The following is a 7,765-nucleotide window of genomic DNA, read 5'->3' as shown; positions in this document are numbered from 1 at the left end:
ACATGGAAACAATAATGATAGACGTCCCAGCTCCTAAATGTGGCAAGTAAAAGATATAAAAGAGAAGGCTCATTTTCCACCTTTGTGATGCTCTTCACCGGCTGGGGTACTCCAGGAAGACTCTCGGAAAAGGGTAGTGACCACACCAAAGGTCCAGCTTACACTATTTCGTAGTTGACGGGACTTGAACCCCACACAGGACAAATGGTTTTGAATTTGGTCTCACCCCACACGGGACATATGGTTTTGAATTTGGTCTCACCCCACACGGGACATATGGTTTTGAATCTGGTCTCACCCCACACGGGACATATGGTTTTGAATTTGGTCTCACCCCACACGGGACATATGGTTTTGAATTTGGTCTCACCCCACATGGGACATAGGGTTTTGAATTTGGTCTCACCCCACACGGAACATATGGTTTTGAATTTGGTCTCACCCCACACGGGACATAGGGTTTTGAATTTGGTCTCACCCCACACGGGACATATGGTTTTGAATCTGGTCTCACCCCACACGGGACATAGGGTTTTGAATTTGGTCTCACCCCACACGGGACATATGGTTTTGAATTTGGTCTCACCCCACACGGGACATAGGGTTTTGAATTTGGTCTCACCCCACACGGGACATATGGTTTTGAATTTGGTCTCACCCCACACGGGACATATGGTTTTGAATTTGGTCTCACCCCACACGGGACATATGGTTTTGAATTTGGTCTCACCCCACACGGGACATAGGGTTTTGAATTTGGTCTCACCCCACACGGGACATATGGTTTTGAATTTGGTCTCACCCCACACGGGACATATGGTTTTGAATTTGGTCTCACCCCACACGGGACATAGGGTTTTGAATTTGGTCTCACCCCACACGGGACATAGGGTTTTGAATTTGGTCTCACCCCACACGGGACATAGGGTTTTGAATTTGGTCTCACCCGAGATAAATAATATGTTTAGTAAAAAATAAAACTTAAAGAAAAAGAATTATAAAGGAAACCTCAGTACGTAAAAGATAATACATACGGCTAAAACAATATACAACAACATAAAAAGGTGCAACCACCAAACTCGACCTTTAAGAAATAAAATAAAAGCAAAAGTAAATCGAAAGTCTCGGGTGAAGTCGATGTACAGTAAGAAAGTTAAATGTGAACACGACAAACATAATAGTATGGGAGGTGACCAGCTGCACTAATAAAATGCGTGCTAAAAGAGGCCGCAAATAAAGGCTTAGAGAACACCTAACAAAATCAAACATGTAAAAAAAGTATCACCTACTAGTAATTAAAGCGGAAATAAAAAGAATCGATACAAATGATTCCATAAGAATCTGAACTTATGCAGCTGACAACCTACAAAAAATCAATCAAAAAGTGACAAAAAAAAAATAAAAAACAGTAAGACTGGTGTAAAGTGCGTAAGATATGGGCTGTGTTACGTAATGTAAGACAGTGTAAGCCTTATAAGTAATACAAAAGAACGAACGATGAAACAAGTGAAAACATAAAACAAATTAAGTACTAGAATATCAACGGCAAGTATATTAAAAGCCATATACCATTCATCTCGGAGTGTATATGTTCATACATGTATGTGTGTGTGTGTACACGGCTGTGGTGGGTCCTGTAGGAAAAGAACAAGTAAGGGGCGGTAACAACAAGGATGGGAAGGATTTAGGAAATTCAAACGAGTAATGTAAGGAAAACCTCAAGTATGTGAGAATTAGGGGGTGAGGATACGTGAGAGACGGGGTGAGGATGCGTGAGACACAGGGTGAAGATGCGAGAGACACAGGGTGAAGATGCGTGAGAGATGGAGTAAGGATGGGTGAAAGATGGGGTGAGGATGCAGGTTGCGGGAGCTGGAAGCAGGTTGCAGGCTGTGGCCGGAGAAGAGGTTTCAAACCTTACAATACCAGGAAAAGTTTTCACCCACATTCTTTAGAGCTTATGAAATTTACTAGAGTTACCCCTTCAAATCGTAACATCTCATTTTCTAAACCTCTTCAAGGTCGCCGAGGGAAGTCAGAATGTCTAATAGGCCACCTTTGGTAGCGTACAAACTCCAGCGCGTTGGGCTTTGTTTGGCTGATGACGTCATTAATCCTCATAGATGCTGATTGGCTGGTGAATGCAGGCTGATTAGCTGATGAGTGCACTACTAGGTATAGGGCGAGTTAAGGAAAAAAACTATCGAACACCTCATTCCACACAATACACTCAGTATCATTATTGGCCTCTCTCTCTCTGTTTCTTTCTAGCCGCTAATGACTTCAGCTGTTGACGCGGCACATAATTCGAAATAATCAATCAATCTCTGTTTCTCTCTCTATCTCTCTCCTCTCCATCTTTCTCTCTTGCCCCCCCCCCCTCTCTCTCTCTCTCTCTCTCTCTCTCTCTCTCTCTCTCTCTCTCTCTCTCTCTCCCTCCTCTCCCTCTCCCTCCCCCCCTCCTCTCTCTCTCTTCCTTTCTCTCGCCCTCTCCCTCTCTCTCTCTCCCTCTCTTTCTCTCTTTCTCCCTCTCCCTCTCCCTCTCCCTCTCCCTCTCTCTCTCTCTCTCTCTCTCTCTCTCTCTCTCTCTCTCTCTTTCTCTCTCTCCCTCTCCCTCTCCCTCTCCCTCTCCCTCTCTTTCTCTTTCTCTTTCTCTTTCACACACCCACCCACCCCTCTCTGCCAGTGTCTCTCATTTCGATCCATGGAAATAAAGATATAACATTTCTTTTTAACAGTATACAGATAAACACAAGGAGCATAAAGTGCACAAATCGGTGAACACTCGCTGTGAGGAGAGACATCTCAGCCCGGGTATAGGACATTTACAATAACGAAAAACAGTTTTTGTTATTGTACTAGCTTTATATGAGCATGTTTATTTAAATTTCATTCACGTTTCTCTTAAATTCTATAATATTCATTGCTATCAAAGGCATATTACATGTTCAAACTGTATATAAACACACGTTATTGGCAATATCCAAAATCGAAGAAATCAATTGAGACACCGTGTGTTTGAGGGGAAAAGTTTCCATGTATTTCTAGTTTATTTCTTTGATCTTTGAATACAGAATGATCTAGAAATCTATTTAATTCCTTTCCCTTGTAAAATATAAGCACAGCTAGGTTTCTCTGGTGAAAAGATAAGCACAATAGAAACGAGGTAGGCCTCTAGTAACGCATTTTAGGCTTGTTTTCAGGCTAAAAGGGCGGAGTTTAAATGATGACGTAAAATCTGAACGGCTCTCCCAAACATTTTAGAAATCCAGCGTTTGTGCTTTTTTCTGCTCTACAAAAGACGCCTTTACTTACGGAAACCAACTTGTATTAGATTACCCTAACAAGCATAATGTGCTATACATGAAAGAAAGTTAATTATTGTAGTTTTATATATTTTAAAGGTTTAAAGGAACACAAAAGCAATACCTATTTATTGCTTATATGTCTCAATATCTGTAACTGTAATTCACAAACAAAGACAATGATATTGGAACAATTATACATTCATTTAATGTTATCTTAGTCACAATTAATGTCACATCAAAGAATATATTACTTAAACTCGTAGCCATCTGAGAAGACGTGGAGATAAGCTCCATGAGGGACGTGCATAAGGCTCGCTATTTATGAATACGTATGACGCATTTTATCGAGTGTTACGTTTCACTGTAGAAGCATAAGGCTTCTTCTGTGTGTGTGTGTGTGTGTGTGTGTGTGTGTGTGTGTGTGTGTGTGTGTGTGTGTGTGTGTGTGTGTGTGTGTGTGTGTGTGTGTGCGTGTACGTACATACATGTGTGTATATATTTATATATATATATATATATATATATATATATATATATAATTATATATATATATATATATATGCGTGTGTGTGTGTGTGTGTGTGTGTGTGTGTGTGTGTGTGTGTGTGTGTGTGTGTGTGTGTGTGTGTGTGTGTGTGTGTGTATGCGTATGTGTGTGTGGGTGTGCTATCACCGAGAGAGAGTGGCCTTGGTGCAGGTGAATGAAAGGGGTCTCAGCCGGTTGGGCTTATTAGTGAAGGTATATGTGAGACCCCCTCGAGGATGAAATGATGTAGAGCATGGCCGTGTGTAGCTTGGTCTGTCTGCCGTCTCTATCTCGCTCTGTCTGACGAAACGTGCCATTTCATGTGGTGGCTCTCTTCGAGGGCGGATGTTACGTCGTAGAAGTGCCAAAAGAGAAAGCAGAGCATGTACATGCGTCCACTCAAGGAGGAATTTCAGCTGTAGGGTACAGAGGTGTGAAGTGTACCATCCGGCCTTGTTATGTGTTGTATGTCTGTATATGTGTATAAGTTTATATATACATATATAGATAGATAGATAGATAGATAGATAGATAGATAGATAGATGTCTACAGATATATGTATATATATATGTATGTATATTGTATATATATGTATATATTTGTATATGTATATATATATGTATATATCTTGATGTGTGTGTGTGTGTGTGTGTGTGTGTGTGTGTGTGTGTGTGTGTGTGTGTGTGTGTGTGTGTGTGTGTGTGTGTGTGTGTGTGTTTATAATATAAGAAAACAAACAAATTAACTAGTTGCATTGGTTAGATCTGTAAAGATATTTGTGCAGCCGTTGTTATCAACATCGGCATGGCGTAGCTGCTGGCATCAGCATCACGTGTATAACATCTGTAGCCGCTGTCAACAGCATCGGTATGGCGTGGCTGCCGGCAACAGCATCTGGCGTATATCATGCTCTCTAGGGCTTGGGCTGACGGTTCCCTCATAGGCTGCGATAAGGATAATGTCGTAGTCGTGTTCCTCAGTGTTGATATGTAGTGAATTACGCCTTGTCCCTAGTGTTGACGTATATGTGGAAGGAAGGGTGTCTTACGAAGGGGGGCCATCACAGGTTATAGAGCAGTACGAGAGGGCATCCTGGCTCGACAACACGTACATAAGGACCGACTTGAGGACTTCTGTTAAAAGGCCTAGACTGTTCCCGCTATGCGTATGTATTATACACATTCCTGTATAGATGTAGATGTGTGTCCATGTATATTGTTAGTTACTTTAAGTAACAGGATGTAAGAACATTATTAATTAACAATCAGTAAAATGTATTTTCCTGTAGTTGCAATATTATATGTATTGGTATAAACTAGTAAGTAAACTTGAATCGAATTGCGACAGTGACTGTGATTATTACTGTAAATTATTTATGGTTGATATTTTACTGATTACAGGATTGACCGCATTCCAAGAAAAGTGAAGCGGGTACGACGCAGTGGTATCAGTCACCTTGAAATGCCACGAATAATCTAAGTGCGTGAAATGGCGCTTACAGTCTGGAGCACGTAGAATTGCTAAACCCCACTGTTTATTTACGTTTTTTTTTTTTTAAGGCATAACATTTATCATAAAAATAATAAATAATAATAGTTATCTATGAATGATTTGTTTGTTTAAAAGTTCGCAATTCAATATGGAGAAGTAATAAGCAGTTTTATAATCACATCCTACGGCAGACGATTTGTTGCTTTCATCTCGAATGTAGTAGGTATGTTGAGTGCCGAGTATTAAAAATCTTGTTTTACCCGGAAATTTAAAGTTACAATGCTTGTTAAGTAAATTATTATAAATGGTGAATCCATATAAACTGAACTGTGATAACTAAGACAGAGAAAGGTTGAAGAAAATGAGGCGATGCCAACACATGTTTACTGTTAGCCGTTGTTAGGATATTTTCCTTGTTTCTTTCTTTTTACCTGTGGATACAGCAACATAACTTGTTGAATGTGACAGTTTTGAATTTAATGAATTGCGAAAGGAACAGTAGTCCGGAGTAAAGTATAGGAGAGCTAGAAAGTGTGAAAGTTAGAAGGGAGGGATTGATGACTTTTTTTCTTTTTTTAAGTAATGACAAAGTGCTGGGTAGCGGGGTGACTGCCTCGATTCCATCTCATGTTTACTTCTACTATATTTATTGTAATGGTCATTGAGTTATAGTTTGTCTGCAGAGGGGGGGTTCAAAATTCAAGTTAACCGTAGATTTAGTAAAAGAAGATTCATCTAATCTTTTACGTCTATCATTGCTAATATTAAACCCATTGTAATATGCCACCTGTTTATTGTTATTAGATCATAGAATAAAAGAAATTGGTTAAAGCAGGTTTTTATGATCATTGCATCTCTGGCACACACTCAGCAGAATAATTAATTCAAGCCTTAAGACCATTAAGTCGTGCTACTCAAATTAGATTTAGATAAGTCAAAATTGTGTTTTCTCGGGGTTTCCTTCTACTCAAAACCCTAAGCGGTGGTGGGGACACCAAAGTAACATTTATATTATGTAAATGGTATGAGTATATATATATATATATATATATATATATATATATATATATATATTTATATATATATATATATATATATATATATATATATATATATATATATATATATGTGTGTGTGTGTGTGTGTGTGTGTGTGTGTGTGTGTGTGTGTGTGTGTGTGTGTGTGTGTGTGTGTGTATGTGTGTGTGTCGAAATAATAGATTTGTCATTTAATCAATACTTATTTTATATGTGCATTTAAAAGATGTATTATTTGATGTCGAAAGATGGACGGAACCCTAACAAAATATTTATTTACATACTTTCCTTTGAAGATGTAGTGGTAGCGTTATTTTCTAACAAACCACGTTTTGCCGGTGGATGGTAAGATATTCCTTGCACGCAGGTGGTAATATTAAAGCTAAAATACACAGACAGCCATATTTTGACTATGTCCTAACACCAAACATAAGCATAATCACTTAAACAAATTATATAATTAAATTACTATTACTGCTATTACTAGTACAACAAAGTTTCGCATCAGAACTGATACAGCAAAGTAAAATGATTACCTGATGTATATATACAGTTTCTTTAAATGTTTCAGTTGAATGGGGTTGGGAGTCACGGGAGAGAGCGCCGTTTCCCATCGTGCTGCTTCTCAGGCAGGTTCCTACCTCCTCCCACACTAGTTGGGGAAACATACGTGGCTGGACAACATCTGATTCCGCCTGCTCAATTTCCGTAGATTTTTCGTCTTTTATTGAGGCAAGGATACGGCAACGTCTAAGTCTGACAGTTCCTAGAGTGCCAAGGAATGAACTGGAAATTAATCGATATATCAAAGTAAAGTACAGAAAAGGAGAGTCGAGAAAATTAAAAGGGGATTGACCAAGGATAGGCTTACTAGTAAATGCTGCAAAGTCTTTCCTTAATTCGTATCTGCTTTCTCCATATATACATAATCAGTAGAAGGAAGGGGGAGATGGTAGGGCTAGCCTTGGGATTTATTTAGGTTAGCTAAAGAGACTATTCCTAATTCAGTTTTCTTGTATTTATTATTGTTAGAATCGAAGAACCCAATGTAATATGTTCCATGTTTATCTTTAAATGATTATAAATAAAAACAGTTGTAGAAAACTAATAAAAGTTATATTTTTTATGACCGATATACCTTTGATACACATACTCAACAGAGACAAAATCAAGCCACCCAGTCAATCTACCGCAAGTCATGCTACTCTCATTTAGTCTAGAAGTAACTCAAATTGGAGGCAATACCGAAGATATTATTTTAAAATAAATCTTATAAAATTTCAAGACCATGTGCAGGGACAGTAATTTAGAAAGGAATATAATTTTTGTATTTATTTTTTCCCCAACATATTGGCAACAGCGCCTTAGAAAGTTTATAATTAGCCTATCATTAAGCGCCCCC

At 38.7% G+C, this 7,765-nt stretch overlaps 1 long non-coding RNA gene across 2 annotated transcripts; it reads left to right on the top strand.

Annotated features, from left to right (window-relative positions):
• The first annotated feature begins 4,747 nt into the window (after positions 1-4,747).
• On the top strand, positions 4,748-7,416 carry LOC119579785. Of its 2 annotated transcripts, XR_005229324.1 has the most exons (3): positions 4,748-5,000; positions 5,236-5,314; positions 6,935-7,416. It is a non-coding gene; the product is annotated as an uncharacterized LOC119579785 (long non-coding RNA). The 2 variants fall into 2 exon arrangements; XR_005229323.1 differs by lacking the exon at positions 6,935-7,416 and having other exon boundaries at positions 5,236-5,442.
• Positions 7,417-7,765: the final 349 nt, after the last annotated feature.

This window comes from Penaeus monodon, chromosome 12 (genome assembly GCF_015228065.2).
Source record: "Penaeus monodon isolate SGIC_2016 chromosome 12, NSTDA_Pmon_1, whole genome shotgun sequence".
NCBI classification, from domain to species: Eukaryota; Metazoa; Arthropoda; class Malacostraca; order Decapoda; family Penaeidae; genus Penaeus; species Penaeus monodon.
This window is presented reverse-complemented; position numbering and strand designations above follow the sequence as displayed.